Source organism: Tenrec ecaudatus, chromosome 3 (genome assembly GCF_050624435.1).
Source record: "Tenrec ecaudatus isolate mTenEca1 chromosome 3, mTenEca1.hap1, whole genome shotgun sequence".
Lineage (NCBI taxonomy): Eukaryota > Metazoa > Chordata > Mammalia > Afrosoricida > Tenrecidae > Tenrec > Tenrec ecaudatus.
The window spans coordinates 23,925,547-23,943,911 of NC_134532.1; the positions used below are offsets into that span (position 1 = coordinate 23,925,547).

General features: G+C 44.4%; 2 pseudogenes; one reads left to right on the plus strand and one right to left on the minus strand.

Annotated features, from left to right (window-relative positions):
- Positions 1–935, minus strand: part of LOC142443182 (large ribosomal subunit protein uL29-like) — a 111,678-nt pseudogene extending 110,743 nt beyond the window's left edge.
- A 6,169-nt stretch (positions 936–7,104) lies between these two features.
- Positions 7,105–9,184, plus strand: LOC142443183 (xylosyl- and glucuronyltransferase LARGE2 pseudogene; annotated as a pseudogene).
- Positions 9,185–18,365: the final 9,181 nt, after the last annotated feature.

The following is an 18,365-nucleotide window of genomic DNA, read 5'->3' on the forward strand; positions in this document are numbered from 1 at the left end:
GTGAGCCCTGGGGTCTTGCTCTGCTGACCTCCCTCTGGACCCGACCAGAGTCTGTTCTAGGCCCAAGATCTCTTGCTGGTCCATGACAGAAACGTCTTCCCTGTCTTTAAAATATTGATAGTGGCCTTTTTTCTTACTCCTTGTTTATATTTTTATCTATATATTACTGGTTTTTTCCTTCCCACTAAAATTTGTTTCTGTTCCTTGTGGTTTCTGTTGGGTCTCACAGTTTGTGAAGCACAGGAGTGGATCCCTACAGATAAGAAATGATGGGAGGGTTTGTAGGGGATGTCCGGTTGGGGTGGGTGGTGGTGGTGTCTGAGTTGGGGAAAGGGAGGGCATTTGGGGGGCAAACAATGAAGGAAGGAGGGAACTGAGCACTAGAACTAATAGTGACAACAGAAGTCTTTTAAAGGTGATTTAATCATGGTGGGAAAAAAAGACAATGTTCAATTGATTGTTGTACTCATTGTAAAGTTCTTCTTGAGACGTTTGAATTGTTGAATTGTGGGATATGAGCATTAAGTGCCCAAAAGTATTTAAAAAGAAAAGAAGGTCTCCATCATGAAAACTATCCAACTAAATAAACTATGCATGAGTCAAAAACTAAAGCGAAACAATCAAACCAAACACTAGGTAGTGCCAACGTGTTTGACTTCTTTCTCTGGGATGATAACGGAAGTGGCCCTGAAACGGGCCCTTGGGTTTTGAAAGTTGTGAGGCTGAAGGACAATTTACTTGGAGATGGTGTGGTGGGCGTTGGCCTTGGTGCCCTCGGTCACGGCGCGCTTGGCCTGCTGTCCAGGTAGTAGCAGGTGCACAGCTGTCTGGATGTCCCAGGCCGTGATGGTCGAGCAGTTTGGAATATGTCGTTGAGCTGCCTGGTGGGTGATGTGCACGAAGGTGTCAATGGTCAACGAGTTCACGATGCCCATGGCCCTGGACGAGATGCTGGAGTCTGCGTGGACCTAATTGAGCACCTTGTGCACATACACAAAGTAGGTCTCCTTGCTCCTTCGCTGACATTTCTTACTGTGCTTCCTCTGAGCCATAGCTGCAGCCTCCTTGGGGCCCCTCCCCGGGCAGGCAGGGACTTAGCGGGGTCAGGTGGGTTGTTTGACTGGGACTGAACACCTGGAAAATGTAACACAGGTGTCCTAAGGCGAGCTCAGGGAGGACAGAAACTCTTGTGGAGCAGAAGGGCAAAAGCTCCATGGATCTTGATTTTCAGTACGAATACAGACCGTGAAAACGGGACCTAACGATCCTTCTGACCTTTTGAGTTTTAAGCAGGAGGTGTCAAAGTTAACACAGGAATAACTGGCTTGTTGTGGCCAACCATTCACAGCGACTTCACTTTTTGTTCCTTTGATGTCAGCTCTTTTTATTGCTGTGAAGCAGAATTCACCAAACATTGGATGATTCGCCCACTAATGGGATACGTGAGCTGGGTTTAGACTGTCTTGAGACAGATTAGTTTTACCCTAATGGTGATGTGTTGTTTCTATGGTCACCTTGCTCAGAAGGAGAGGAACCTTAGGTTTCCATTGTGTGTCTGGGCTTAGTTGAGGAGCCAATGAGGCGAAGCTGCCTTCTGTGGGATTAAGACAGAAAGATTCTTAAACTGCAGGAAGGATAGGACACCACCAGGGAGCCTCCATTGGGCTTGGATAACCTCCAACCCTGTTGGCCTGGGCTGTGGCTGTCTGTGGATGTGAGTCCCTACTGTATGCTGGGACCAGAAAGGTGGCAGCTCCCTCGCCCGCCTGTCACTCACCTCATGTTGTTGGGGATCGTGGTGCTAATCTGTTGGTAGACAACCTGTTCTTTGTCGGGGTTTCCTATGGAGCACAGCAGCTCCCTCCCTGTGATCTATTGCTGCCCTAACAGGACCTTCCAGTTGACCTCCCAAGTGGCAACGAGAAAAATAAGTCCCCACTCGGTCCCAGTGGAAGGGGACAGGGCTCCTAATAGAGGTGCCCAAGGCGCATGTGCTCATCGCAGCATCTCCAGCCAGTTCCCGGAATGGGCCTCCTGGTCAAGCTCCCAAGTGGTGGAGAGAAAGTTGACAAAGCCCCACCTGATGCCAGTCTATCCACCTTTTGCAACAGGAGCAGCCTAAGGTCGCAGGTGAGGCCAACAGGGACATTGATAACAGGTTATTCCTTGTCTCCTAGAAAGTATTAGTAAGGGTTCTTTCAAAACTACTTTTATATGTGAGCCCAATAACTTAAACAAAACAGGGGGGGAAAGTGTGTATTCATCCTATGTGAATAATCTGGTCTCTAGATGCCAGAATCTTTAATTTTTATTTCTCTTACAATTAGGCTGGAAGGGTCTCATGAAATTTTATTTTGATTCAATTGCACATAGACCTTTTAAGCAGCCTGAAACCCACTCAACTATCATTAGTCTCTTGTTCTGCTGGATCCTTTGATCTTCCAGCTGACCCCTCAATGTAGAGGCCTATATGATTTACACTTCCCTTGAAAGACAAAATGTCACAACCGATGACTGCGTGCTGTCCTTACACTAGAGCCCACATTCATGAAAATGCTCTGTCATATGGCATCCCGTGTGGAGCTTAGAGAATTGCCTTCAGCTGACCTCCAAAAGAATGGTATAATGAGGGGTAGGAAGTCCTCACTGATTTTGTTGTCACCTTGTTTGTTCCTTTTCTTTAACCTAAAGAAACCTCTTCCCTCTTTTAATAAGAGAAATAACTTTGTAAACATAACTAGCACACTAGCATGTCTTTGTGCATGTCTTGGGTGTTTATTTGTGGTTTCTGGGAATGGTGTCATATTAGCTGTCATGGAGTCAGTTCCATCTCACAGGGACCGAGTGAACAACAGAACAAAGCACTGCACTCTCCTGTGCCAACCTCACAATTTAGGATGAACCCATTGTTGCAGTCACTTTGTTAGTCCATTTAATAGAGGGATTCCTATTTTTCACTGCCCCTCTACTTTACCCAACTTAATGTCCTACTCCTGGGACAGTTCTCTTGATAACTTGTACAAAGTATATTATATGAACTTTCACCATCTTTACCGCTAAGCAGTCCTCTGATATTACTTCTCTGATATTGCTTCTGCCAAGACAGACTTGTTTGTACCATGGCTATTAATGGTACTTGGGGTGTTCTTGGCCAGAACTACAACTCAACCGCATTGATTATTCTTCTGCCTGCGTAATTCAGTGCCCACCTTTCACATGCAGAGGAAGCCATTGACAATAGCATGTTTTAGTCAGGTGAACCCAATCCTCAAGGTAATAATCTTTTAAAAATATATCATTTTGTTGGAGGCTCATGCAATTCTTATCACAACCACATTACAAGCACATATGTGCATTGGTTGTCATCACCATTCTCAAAACACTTGCCTTCTACTTGAGCCCTTAATATCGGCTGCTCATTTCCCCCTCCTTCCCCACTACCTCCTACCTCATGAATCCTTCATAATTCATAAATTACTATTTTGTCACGTTACACTGTCTGATGTCTCCCCCCCACCCTCTCTGCTGTCCATCCTCCAGGGAAGTGGCTATACGTAGATTCTTGTAATCAGTTCCCCCTTTCTACCTCACATTCCTTCCACCCTCCAGGCATTGCCACTCTCATCACTGATCCTGAAGGAATCATCTGTCCTGGATTCCCTGTTTCTAGTTGCTATCTGTACCAATGTACATCCTTTGGTCTAGCCAGATTTGTAAGGTAGGATTGGGATCATGATAGTGGGGGCAGGAAGCATTTAAAAACTAGAAGAAAGTTATGTGTTTCATCGTTGCTACCATGCACCCTGACTGGCTCATCTCGCCCCCCACAACCCTTCAGTAAGGAGGTGTCCGGTTGGCTACTGATGGGCTTTGAGAGTCCCCTCTGTACTCACCCACATTTACAAGGATATGAGTTTTTTTTTGTTCCTTGATACCTGATCCCTTTGACAACTCGTGGTCATACAGGCTGATGTGTTTTTTCCTTGTGGGCTTTTGTTGCTTCTGAACTAGATGGCCACTTGTTTATCTTTGAGGTTTTAACACAACAGATGCCATATCTTTTGATAGCTGGGTACCATTAGCTTTCTTCCTCAATGTAATATATTTCCAACACTGTAAAGAGGTGTTGTTCCCCTGATTCATCCAATGCAAAGTAGCTGTAGATCTCCTGACTTACTATCACCATATGGGTGTTTTGGGGGGATTTTTTTTCATAAACTAACTTTTTCTGGAAGGAGTTAAAATTACTCAAGCTTAGATTAAGAATATTGATCAAGGTAGGATTCAGATCATGACAGTGGAGGGGGGTGAGAGGAAGGTTTTTGGAACTTAGAGAAAAGTTCTATTTTTCATTGTTTCTACATTGCACCCTGACTGGCCCGTCTCCTCCCAAAGACCCTTCTGTAAGGGGATGTCCAGTGGCCTACAAATGGGCTTGCAAACCTGGCTAGACCAGATGATGTACACTGGTACAGATAAGAACTGGAAACACAGGGAATCCAGGGCGGATGATCACCTCAGGACCAGTGGTGTGAGTGGCAATACTGGGAGGGAATTGGGAGGGTGGGTTGGAAAGGGGGAACTGATTTCAAGGATCTACATGTGACCTCCTTCCTGGGGGCAGACAACAGAAACGTGGGTGAAGGGAGACATGGGACAAAGCAAGTTATGACAAAATTATAATTTATAAATTATCAAGTGTTCCTGATGGAGTGGGGAGTGGGCAGGGAGGGGAAAAATGAGGATCTGATGCCAGAGGCTTGGGTGAAGAGCAAATGTTTTGAGAATAATGAGGACAGCAAATGTATAAATGTGCTTTACACAATGGATGTATGTACGGATTGTGATAAGAGTTGTATGAGCCCATAATAAAATGATTTTTTTTAAAAGAAAGAATGTTGATCAAGTACGTCCAACCTTGTTCTTTAACCAGCCTGCCTCAGAGCTCTGAGATTGAAACCTGGACTTAATACCTAGGGGAATGGTGAGCCTTATATTCCAAATATTTATAACAACTAGATATGACAGAGTCAAAGATAAATTGTGTATTTTTCTAGTAACCTGACTTGCATACTATTTTTATAGGGGCACAAACATACACCCCTGTCAAATAACTGCCACTTCACAACTCCCTGACTAAGAAACTCTCTGAGGGTTGAAAAGGGCAATGTCAGTGACATCAAAGGAGGATATCCGACTAGCCATGTCAGGCTAATGTCTCTCTAATTTATCACAGCTTAGCCTCTTCCCATCACATTCGTTTTGTGTTCCTACCCCTCCGGGCTCCTGGTTGAGCAAGTTTCACAAGTTGTGCCAAGATACTAGCTTTTTATCTCTCCCTAGATGTCCAAAACTATGGGTGAGATGTGGGTGTTATAGTGAGATAATCAGGGGAAAGGATAAAAAAATGTAAAGGGGAAGAAATTGTTGTTAGAAAGGTACACAGATAGTATCAGCACTGAAATCATTGATCACACCTCATAATTCTGTAAAATTTTAAAGTACATTGTAAATGTTTTTATAGCAATAAAACTAGCATAAGAATATTATAGCAATGAGTTTACTGACTTGGCTTGAAAACAGATTCTTCCTGAAAATTCACCTATTTTGATAACAAATTAAAGTGTGTGGGTTCCTCTTTGAAGTCAACCTTTCAAAACCTAGGTCAACACTCAACTTAAGCATTGAACTCCCAAGGCTATACAGTAATCCAGGTTCATAATTGCCTTTCAGGAACACCTGGAATCCATTCATCCTCTGAGACTAGGAAATACCTGCTTCTGTTACAGGAATGTCAAGGAAGGGGACCTGATGAAGAGAAGAATGGACTCTATTAGGATAGCGTGGGCTCTGTCTTTAAAACAAATACCTCAGTTTTTATCCTAATCTTCAGCTCAGGGGCACGGGGTGGTCACTCCTTAGGGCAAGAAGTGCAGGCCAACACCCTGACATACCTAAGTGATCACTCCTCTTCAGTTTCAGGTTGCAGATTGGCCACACATACCAAAATACAGTCCAGTCTAGGGAGCCAGAAACCTGGGACTGCTGTCTTGCGCACTTAAGCATCACAAGGATTTGAACTTCCGAATGGTTGTGAACCAAATTCATTCACCTGACTCCAAATTTCCTCGTGTGTCTGCTTTTTATTTGGAGAGTGCATCAATTTGACTTCCTGAAGCTGTACTACAAAATGGTGAGTACGACAGACACCTAGGGCATTTGCATTATACAGAGTAAGGTCAGATAGGAATCACTGGAAACCTTGAGGTCAGATTATAAGGTAAAAGTGTGATGGGCGGGGGACAAGGGATGGAGCTTTCTGAAGCAGTCTATTGCTATCAAATGCATATGTGGTTCCAAGCACTGGATAACTGGTCTTCCTTATGTGCCTTGAGGCTTGTTATATAAGGTATCAGCATACCAGACTGGGCCTTGGTTTTTTGAAATGTGCAATAAACTTCCTGAGTAGAGTCCAGATATAAAGGTCTACCAGAGGACATGAATTCTTAGCTCGTTCAGAGTCACCATTGCTTCTTCACTACAGTTTCCTTTATTCCATCAGGCAGTGAAATATTTGCTTTAGATTTTTAATGATGGCAGATTTGGCTCTTACACTGTTGGACGTATCCTCTCATGGCTTCATCAAAAGAATGAGTCTGATTGAAATGTGTTCAGTTGGTCAATAAGCCGGAATTCCTATTCCTCATATTTATTTATGTTGATAAAAAGCCCTGCAGAAACATTCCTCACTGGTAATGTCCCTTTGTACAACAGATAAAATCCTTCCTAGGCTTGCAGTTTCTTTACCTTGCCTTACATAATTAACACAATTATTGTGCTATTATTAAAAACACAGCCACTGAAGGTGGTTTATTTTTCTTGAACTTTAAAAAAAAAAAAACAATTGTGTCTCTTTCTTCAGAGGATCCCATTCATAATATGTCCTATGTATTGAGGATGATACGTCATTATCATTGCTTTTTAATAGCATTTGTCCTGTACTTCTTCCAAGAGACCAAAAACAAAAGATACAAACTCACTGCCATAGAAATGATTCCGGGAGGGACCGCTGGGCCAGTCGGGCTGCAGGAGCAGATGAGGGTGATGAGGCGGTGCAGAGGCCAGGACGGGCGGCCCCTTCAGGCCCCACTGCTCAGGGCTGGCCCCCAGCTATCCCCGCCGGCTCCCAAGGGCCCGTGCTGGAGCCCGCAGCCTGGGGGTGTGCACCCCGCCCTGGGGGCTGCTGTGCTGCTGCTGCTGCTGCTCGGTTTCTACCTTCTTGACCCAGACCTGGACTACGGGCGACTGCGAGGGCCTGCTGTGCTAGACGGAGCCCTGCCGTGGGACCACAACAGCTCGGCCTGTGTCCCACTGCGGTCGCTGCTGCCCAAGTGCGAGCTTTTGCAGGTGGCCATCGTATGTGCAGGCTCTAACTCCAGCCGGGATGTGGTCACCCGGTCAAATCCCTACTCTTCTACAGGAAAAACCCCCTGCACCTCCACTTGGTGACAGACGCGGTGGCCAGGAATATCCTGGAGACACTTACACACGTGGATGGTACCTGCCATCTGAGTTAGATTCTACAACGTTGATGAGTTCCAGTCCCAGGACTCCTGGATCCCAAACACCCACTACTCTGGCCTCTATGGACTCTTGAAACCAGTGCTGCCCGGTGCCCTGCCCTCTGACCTGGCCCGGGTCATTGTCCTCGACACAGACGTCACCTTCGCTTCTGACATCGCGGAGCTCTGGGCAGTTTTTGCTCACTTTTCTGACAAGCAGATGATTGGTCTTGTGGAGAATCAGAGTGACTGGTACCTGGGCAACCTCTGGAAGAACCACAGGCCCTGGCCCTCCTTGGGCCTGGATTTAACACAGGCGTCATCCTCCTGAGACTAGACCGGCTTTGGCAGGCTGGCTGGGAGCAGATGTGGAAGCAGCTGCGAGAAGAGTGGTTCTCACCCTGTCGGCCACCTCTTTGGCTCACCAGGGCATCTTCAATGCTGTCCTCAAGGATCACCCAGGGCTGATGCTGCTGCTGCCCTGCACCTGGGACGTGCAGCTGTCTGACCACACGCTGGCTGAGCACTGCTACTCTGAGGCGTCAGGCCTGAAGGTGATGCTTGGAACTCGCCAAAGAAGTTCCGGGTGAAAAACAAGCATGTGGAATTCTTCCGCAACCTCCACTTGACCTTCCTGGAGTACGACAGGAACCTGCTGCGCAGAGAACTGTTGTGGCTGCCCAAGCCAGCCCCCACCTCAGGCTGCGCAGCTGCAGCACGCCCTGGCACAGCTAGATGAGGACGCAGCCTGCTTTGAGTTCCAGCAGCAGCGGCTCACTGCTGCCCGCGCGCACCTCACCTTCCTGCCTTTTGAGCTGTCACCGCCCAGGCGCCACGACATCACCCTGGTGGCCCAGCTCTCCATGGACCGGTTGCAGATGCTGGAAGTCCTGTGCAACTGACCTGGCCGACGCCGAGGCCCAGCAGTTCCTGCGCTTTGTGTAGGGCTCGGTGTGGCGCGACGTGGCCTACCACATGGTGTACCCGGAGGGGCCCCTCTACCCGGTCAACCATCTGCGCAACGTGGCCTTGGCCCAGGCCCTCACGTCCCACATCTTCCATAGACTTCCTGCTGGCCCACTCCCTCAGGGCCTCCCTTGAGCAGCTGGAGCTGGGGGGCCGCCCTTCGAGAGCCTGCACTACCGCCTCCACTTCGCTACTTCCGAGGCCGAGCTTCTGGCCCTGCTGGACGCCAGCGCTCTCTTCACCTTCAGGTGCGACGTGTGGCCCCAGGGTCATGCGCCCACAGACTACGCCCGCTGGAGGGCGGCACAGGCCCCGTACCCAGTGCAGTGGGCAGCAGACTACGAGCCTTACGTGGTGCTGCCACGTGACTGTCCCCGCTACAATGCTTGCTTTGTCGGCTTTGGCTGGAACAAGGTGGCCCACATGGAGGAGCTGGACGCTCAGGAATATGAGTTCCTGGTCCTGCCGGAAGCGTTTGCCATTCACGTGCCCCACGCGCCCAGCCTGGGCATCTCCCGCTTCCGCTCCAACCCCACCTACCGCCACTGCTTGCGGGCCCTGAAGGAGGAATTCCACCAGGACCTGTCCCGCCCCGTTATGGGGCCTTTGCCCTCAAGTACCTCACTGCCCTGAAGCAGCCCCGGGGTGTCTTGTGATCCCCCTTGCCCCCGGGCTAGGCCTGCACTTGCCTGGCTCAGCTGCACAACTGCATGCCGGGAGCTGCCCCTGCCCCTCCCAAGGACATTGCTATTAAGTTATTTAAGGTCTTCATAGGGAGGGCTGGGGCAGGGCCATCTGTGGTGGGGCCTGAGGTCCACCCATGCTGCTACTCCCCCATTGGGGTCCAGTCTCCCCTTGCCCCAGCCGGTTTGGGGCTGGTGCCCCGTCCCAACGACCTATAGCTCTTCTTTATAATGAATGTTTGTAAAAACCCCTCGTATGCCCCTCTCTCTTGGTTTGGGGGTGTGGACTTCTCAGGAAGCCTTGTGCAACTGCAATCACGGGAGGGGCAGCAGTGTGGGGGCCAAAGAGGACGGAGGCCACCCACCCCCTGCCCTCCCCTGCCCCAAACCCAACACCTTGAGGCCAACAGACTTTATTTGGCTTTATTTAGTAAAATGTTAAAATAAATACAAATTGATCAGCTAAAAAGAAACAAAACAGCAATGATTCCAACACAGAGTAACTTTAAAGTTGTGGGTAGAACTGCCCCGGAGGTTTCTTGCACTGTAACTATGTGTGGGCATAGAAACTTCGTCTTTCTCCAGTGAAATGACTGATACTTTCAAAGTACTGACCCAGCAATTAGCTCACTGCTCCATTATCCACGATAGGTTTGTGATAAGAATTGTACGAACCCCCAATAAAATGATTTGAAAAAAACCTGTCTCTTAATTTCCAATGAAAATTCTGGATGTCCTGCTTCTGCAACAGGTCTTTTTGAAGATATTATTATTACTTATTTTAAGAGGGACACCACTAACTTCCTTTTCTATCTCTTCATTCAGGAACATACCACTTAACAGGCTCATTGTTTTTTATCCATCTTTACATACAGCTTGGTGGTACTTTAGAAGACAACACTGAAGACCACATTTTATTTAGTATGTTAATCCGGAGACCACAAATCTGGGATGATTTCCAAGCTCAGCCCCTTCAAACGCCTTGTGAATAACTGCCAGCCTGCCTTTAGGAGAACACAAGTAGGTGATGATCCTGGTAGTATATACACTGAGCTTGTATTCAGTTAGTTTACCTAGTAAAATGCAGAACCATGAAAGGGAGGTCATCGTGTGCTTCAATATTTTCAATCTCTCTTCAATTCTTATTTGTCTCATTCATATACAATCCTTGTATGAATATCCTGTGTGAAAACTTTGTATGAATTTTGTGTAACCATAAGTTTCCCAGGATATAAGTATCAATAGGTATTTGTTTCAGCATATTTGTTAGTCTGTGTAGACTAGAGAAACAAATTCATAGACACTCATGTGTATTTGAAAAAAGCTTTATATACAAGAGCAATTGAGTATTAAGAAAACATCCCAGCCCAGTCCAGATCATGTCCATAAGCCCAATATTAGCCAAGATGTGCAATACTAGTCCATAAATTCCTTGTTACACTCACACAGCCAAGTAATGATGGATGCAGAAAGATCGCAGGCCAATGTGTGAAACGTCTTGTGAATCCAGTAGCAGAAGCACCTCAGCGCTGGCAGGGGTCTCCACATGACTCCTACAACTCCTAGGGTTCTGGCTCCCATCAGCCTTTCTCCATGTGGCTTGTCAAAAGCGATGTCTAGCTGGAGGTGGGGAGGGGTAGGTCCCACCGCCAGTGATCTATTTTGTCTCCTTAGCACCTCCAAAGAGGTCATCAAGCTCCTACCTGATTGACAGGCTAACCTCCACCCCTTTCACTCTTAAGTATGTACTTTTTGTTTTTTTAGGGTTAGGTCAGTTCATTCATTTCCAACTCTTAACAACCCTATACGCAAAAGAACAAACCAACGTACAATATTGAGTCATCTTCATTATGGTTCATAACTCTGAGCCCATTATTAAAGCTATTGTCATTCCATCTCCTCATGGGCCTTACTCTATTTGACTGCCCTGTACTTCGCCAAGTATGATACCCTTTTCCAAGTACTGGGCTCTCTTGATACCATGTTCAAAAAATGTGAGATGAAGTACCATCATCCTGGTTTCTAAGGAACATTCTGGTATACTACTCCAAGAAAGATTTGTTTGTTCCTTTGGCCAAACCAAAACAACTAGCATTAAGTCAGTGCTGACTCATAGCGACCGCCCTGTGAGTTTCCAAGACTGTAACGGTTTACAGGAATAGAAAGTCCAGTCTTTCTCCTGCGGAGCTTCTGCTGCTGGTGGTTCATCAGTTAACCTTTACTCTGCGTCCACATGTTTGGTTCCTTTGGCAGTCTATGGTAATTCCAGTCTTCCTCAATAGCACCACAATTCACATGCAATGAGTCTTTACTCTTCTTTATTCAATGCTCAACTTTCACAAGCATATGAAGCAATTGAAAATACCACCACTTGAGTTAAACTTGGTATGAAGACGTATGGCAGTAAATTGAAGTAAAGACATGGTTACCCAATTTAGCTTTTTTTTTTTTTTTGGTGATTTGGATGTTCTGTGATCACACTACAACATTCCATTGTTTAAATATAGACTAACGTAGGTGTCATGAATCAGAAGAGATCTGGCCCTGGTGTGTGGTGATATTTTCATTAGCTATCTATTTACATAGTCATTTATCCTCCTTTCTGTCTGGCTGTTTGTTTCTTTCTCTGTGTTGATATCTGTCTCTGCCTATCACTGGGAATAAAAATGTCCTCGATATGTGGCTGCTTATAGCTCCCAGAACAGACTACACTCTTGTGTGGATTAAGAGAACTCTGCAGCAGATAAAGTGAAGACTTCAGAAGAAATCTGGGTTACCCTAAAGGCGCTGCCAGCAGCATTCTTTGAGTGGGAGGGGGAGCAGACCCAGGGCCCTCACTTTATCCTGTTCACCTTGATGTACAAATGCACCTCCAACACCCAAATACCTTGTTGGCAGCCACATGAAGCCACAACACGTGTATACTTAAATTCAAAATCCTCATCTTTCTGGAGAGCATTTTGGGGTGTCCTAAATCTTACCCACATGAACATGAAGCATGTGTGGGTTTTCTTTTCTGGTGGCAACTCTGGGAGGTGAGTGCTTCAGGGATTCCTACATGAAGTCTAGGGATGCAGCATCTGAGCACATGACTCTGTTTCTCTACGTCCTTAGGTATTCTGGCTCAGGTGCAGGTATAGGAGCCAGGCCCAGGAGTGCTGAAGCCCTCACAGACCTTGTTTCTCACCTGTGCTATCTGGATTCTCTGTAGCTATTATGTGCACTGGATTGCCAAGCTCTAGGAAAGGGCCTGGGGTGAGTTGAGGTAATAGCATGATGGGAAAATATACTACAATCCAACTCTCCAGTCACGAGTATCACCAAGGGCATTTCCAAGAGCCAAGTTATTTAAAACAGCTCTGTGAATCCTGAGAACACAGCATGTATTGTTGTGCTAGAGACACAGTGATGGGAAGTCAGTGTGAGCCCAGACACAAACCCCCCTGCAACAGGCCATGGTTCCAGGACATGCACGAGAGAGGAGTCAGGGATACTTTCCTCTCAGAAGCTGCAGTTTCCCCCACACTTTCAGCACATCTCTAGGGATTGTCATGTATACATTCTGGGAAATCTTCATGTATCTGAAAGTGCCTTTTTTTTTCATTGGAATGGGCTTTGTCTATCTTTGACCATATATATAACAGAGTTCACACTTAGATGTCTTGATATGTCTGCAATTGACTGTACTAACTAGAAGTATTTGTTGTCAAAGCCAGAGACATCCCAAAACACCAAACACTACCACAGAGTCTATGCCAACTCACAGTGATGCCATTGTGAGTTTCTGAGACTATAACTATTTACAGGAGTAAAAAGCCCTCTCTTCCATGGAACATCTGGTTGTTTTAAACTGTATACATGGAGATCTCAGCCCAAAGCATAACTACTTTAATCAAGAGGGATCATCATAGAAACCTTAATGCAGGAAAATCTCTTATGAGTCCCAAATTTTCTCTAAGCAATCAGATGTATTTATTCATACATGCTCACACATGTATATTTATGTAATAATTTTAACTTACCGTGACCTGGATAATATTGCATGTGTTGATATTATTAGGTACGCTTGAGTTAGCTTTAACTCAGAGGTCCTATGTACAACAGGATGAAATGCTGCCCGATGTACACTATCCTAACAATCATTCCTCTGTTTGGACTGATCATTTGCAGCCTTCTCATTGAAAGTCTCTCATTTTCTTTTAATTTATTTTTTATTTATTTATATTTTTTTATTATTTTTTAAAACAATTTATTAGGGGCTCATACAACTTATCACAGTTCATACATATACATACATCAATTGTATAAAGCACATCTGTACATTCTTTGTCCTAATCATTTTTTTCTCCTCTTTTCTTTTTTTACATTTTATTAGGGACTCATACAACTCTTATCACAATCCATACATATACATACATCAATTGTATAAAGCACATCCATACATTCCCTGCCCCAGTCATTCTCAAAGCATTTGCTCTCCACTTAAGCCCTTTGCCTCAGGTCCTCATTTTCATTGACGTTTTACTTTACCAAGCAGAAGACCATTCTCCGGGGACTAGTTCCTCAAAATGACATGACCAAATAAGTGCAATGAAGTCTTACTCGAATGCTTCCAAGAGATATTCAAGATGTTGAACAACAGAAAAGTGGGTGGGGAGATGTCAGACAGTGTAAGATATGACAAAATAATAATTTATAAATTATCAAGGGTTCATGATGGAGGGGGGGAGCAGCGATGGAGGAATAATGAGGAGCTGATAACAAGGGCTCAAGTAGAAAGCAAATTTTTTGAGGATGGCAACAAATGTACAAATGTGTTCCAGACTATGTATGTATGGATTGTGATAAGAGTTCTACGAGCCTCCAATAAAATGATTTTTAAAAGAGAAGTATTCAAAATATGCTTATTTCAAAGCAGACCTGCTTGTCCTTCAGGCCGCCATGATATATTTAATGGTGTTCCCTAGCACCATAACCCAGATGCATCAATTCTTCTTTGATATTTCTTACAGGGTCTGGACCATTATTGGAGTCACTCTTAGTTTTCACAACTGCAGCAGCTGTTTCTGGCACTACAGATAGAGTCCAGGGTGCTTCTAAAATCATGCAATGCATAAGGCAGCACCACTCAATAAACACTCAGGAGCAGAAAATAGCAATAGTGCTGACATGGAAGAAATTTATATCATGTCTAAACATGGGCCAACAAGAAGATAAACATTCATCTGCAAAAAATAAAGGTCGATGCATGTAAGTTATACTTAGGTGAACCTGGACCACAAAATTATTTGGCACAATGATTAAATGCTCACCTTTTAGCCAAAAGGGTGACCATTCAATTTGTTAAAATTGATTCAATTTGTTAAAGACATGATTACTTTCTCCCATGAGTATTATGGAAAAGAAAATCCTTTTCAGCCAGTTCTTCTCTTTCATGGAGCGTCTAACCACCATCCTGAACCCAGACAACCTTGGAGCTTCTAACCACCATCTTAAACCCAAACAAAGTTCTATAGAAGTTGAAAAGACATTTTCAACCACCAATTAGCTAAGACACAGTGAGCTTCAACATATGGGCAATGATCAAGACAAATTTTCTTTGTTAGGTGTATTTCCCCACATAAAACATCTACCCTTTCCCCCGGCATTGTTATTCAACCTGAAAGAATCTTGTGTGCTTTGATTTGTTTTGATGTTGTTAATGCCAAAGTCCATTCCAATTCTAAGTGATTCAATGTGCAACAGAACAAAATAATGCCTCCTGAGCCCATTGTTACAGCCACCGTGTCAATCCATCTCATGATGTAGCTTCTTCATTGATCCCCTACTTTATCATGGAGGATGTCTTTCTCAAGGGACTGGGATCATGATAACGTTGCATGAAACAAAGTCTCACTGTCCTTGATTCTAAGGAACTCTGGCTGTATTTCACTCAAACATATTTCTTTTATTGAAAGGCTGTCCCACGGTACTTTCATCATTCTTTTACAACACTATAAGTCAAGGGTCATCATTTTATGGCCTTCCTTATTCATATTCATATAATAATTTTAAAAATTATGACTTGGCTTCTAAAAGTAACATTTAGAAAACCCTGTAATATGGGCTCCTTGGTGCAGAGATATAAAGGGCTATGGTGGTGCTGTGGGATAAGATTTGGTTGCTCACCACAAGGTCAGGGATTCAAACCAGTCAACGGTTCCTCGAGTAAGATGACGTTTATTCCTGTAAATAATTACAGTTAGCGAAAGCCTAATGAGCAGTTCTCATCAGTCTTCTAGGGTTCCCATGGCTCAGAAGAGATGCCATCACAGTGGGTTTGTTTTTGGAGGAGGAGCTTGTTCATTTCCTAGCTCGGTTGCTTACCTTATTGGTTTTCCCTCAGTGCAGAAGAATGTTTGGTATGTTCATAACTCTCAGATCCCACAAAGAATAAATTAGTGCATGAATTAGTGGATGCATATGTTCAACTCAAACCATAATGCTGCACTGGAATTCATAATTTTCTCATTGAAAATATTGGAATCTAAGGAGCTTACTAATTCAAGGCATACTTGTGGGTCACATCACTCCCATCTCTGTCATCCAACTTGTTTCAACAACCAGCTCTGGAGACACTTTGTTGTGGAGCTGTGGTGCCTGTGCATTAGCACACTGTTGATAGTCCCCCACCTCTTATAAAAGCCAGAAACACTCCTCGGCAAATGCCTGTTGTGATTTCTTACTTAATGAGACCACCACTATCACCGCGCTGCAATCGGGAATCCAGAGCCATCTGAGTTAGGGATCCTTTGATACAGAAATGTCTGCCTCCCTTTTCTTCCTCCCCCTGATGGTGCTGGGTCTCCCATCGGGCCAGTGGCAGGGAGATGCAGTGGGTCACACAGATTCAAAGCCCCATGGGTCCTTTAATGTTTGTTCTGACCTTATTTATCCTGGGTCTATTTGACTGTTTTTTTAAACTTGAGTAATTTCCATGTCCTTAAAGATAGAGGCTGGGATCTTGTTCAGAATTGAGTTATAATTATAGATCGCTTAGAGCAGTGGTTCTAAACCTGCCTAATGCCGCAAACTTTTTACACAGTTCATGTTGTTTTTCTTGCTACATCATAACTGTAATTTTGCTACTGTTATGAATCAGGAGAACCTTGTGAAAGGGCCATCCAAACCTCAAATGGGTTGTGACCCACAAGTTGAGAACTACTGTTGTAGACCATATTAACCTAAATAATTTTATGTCATAATTTTAATTTAAATGAAAATCAATCACTTTTTATATGGCTTTGACTTTCTTTATCTCATGACTTTCAGGAGACACTCAGGGACCATGTTGGGCAGAATCTCAGTCCAAAAGAGAGATCCAAGTTTTAGGTCAAGGCCCTGGCCCTCAACCCTGTATGTATTCCTAGCTTATAGCCAGGACAGCATGCCAGTCTTAAGGCAAAGCCATCTTGGAAGAAAGGCTCCATTCATCTGTTGAGCTTTTCAATCACGCACTAGATAAGATCTGGAATGGGATCTTTTCCTCCATGCCATCTCTTAGTCATACAGTCAGAAAAACAAAACAATAACAAAGTATTTAGAATTTTAACCTACTAAGTTTTATTCTTCTTTACCAATTAACAGGACACAACTGCAGCCAATTGGATTGTATTTTCCTTTGAATCATATTTCCTACCATCATTTCCACATTTCAGAATATTGGGGGGTTTAGTGCCCCTTGAGGATGCCTGACCTAATCTAAGTCCAAGCAGTGTTTATGACTATTGTATGCAGGTTCACAGGGAATCAGAACTGACTACAGGACCCCTAGCAATGACACAGCATCATCAAAACAAGACCTGCTATGTCTGAGGAGGCTAGCACTGCAGTCACTGTATCAATGCATCTCCTTGAGGACTTTACAGAAGGAAAGGTCTTCTCAATGGTTAATTCAGTCAGCACAGGACATCTTCAGATTATCAGACTGCAGTCTGAGGACACTGCCACCTATGACTATGTAAGAAACAGTGAAAACCCACATCCAGAAAATGCCAGAATCCTGGAACAGAGGGAATGACTTTGACAATTTGTTTGCTGTCCTTCTTTGACACAAATCATACAAGTAGGCCATAAGCACAGTCACCAAGTCAATTTGAACTCACAGGGGCATTTTAGAGTATGGGTTGTAAATTTTTGGGAAGCAGACCCTTTTATCATTCTTCCTGGAAGCTGGATTTCAGGCAGTCAATGCCCTACCACTGTGTATCCAGGGTTTCTGTATGTTCATAGCTATTAAACAAACCAAAACCAACTATGTACGGCTTTAGATTCCATGGAGGTGATTCTGATTCACTGTGTCATGTTGTGCAAAGAGTAGAACTGCATTTCTATTTTAAAGGCTTGAGACCTGTGAGAACTCATTCACTAAGCCTGACTTCCAAGGCATCTGGGTGAGTTTGAATCACCAGGCATTTGGTTCGCAGTGCAGTGCTGTAAGAACTTCTCTTGACTCGTGTGCCCCGTTAAAGAATTTTGAAAATGCTGTCCAGGTCTCTTTCCTCACTAAAGTATGTAACCTCTTTCTCCTCCACACCTAGTTTTCCCACGTTGCAGTGTATTATTACCCAAATGTCAATATCCTCCAGCTCTCAGTATGTGCCTTTTGTCCCATACCCCATTCCACCCTGCCTCAAAAAGTTAAAAAGATTAATGCTTCTCTTATCTGTCTAAAAAGTTTGCTGGAGGGAATGTAGAACCCCAACCCTCCCCTGCGTACCCAACGAAAGAAATGTAAAATTCTCAACCCCTCCTGATAGCCAAACCAGCTTTGGTTTTTGTCCTTATAAACCCACCTGAATATCATTGGGCCTTGAGTCATTTTGGAGAGAATTGAATCACCCCAAAAGCCACCGTTTAGAATAAAGACTCCAAATTTGGACACAATGAAATTACACCACTTATGCCCATCAGAGGACTGCATGACAAGAGAGAAATGAGAGCCCATGGGTTAGGAAATGATTTTTACCAACGACACATCAGACAAAGGGTTAAACACAAAAATATAAAGAACTCTATAACATCTCATTAAGAAAATAAGACCCAATAAAAATGGGAGGATATGAACAGATCGTTCACCAAAATGAAGTACAAATGATTAACAAACATAAAAAAT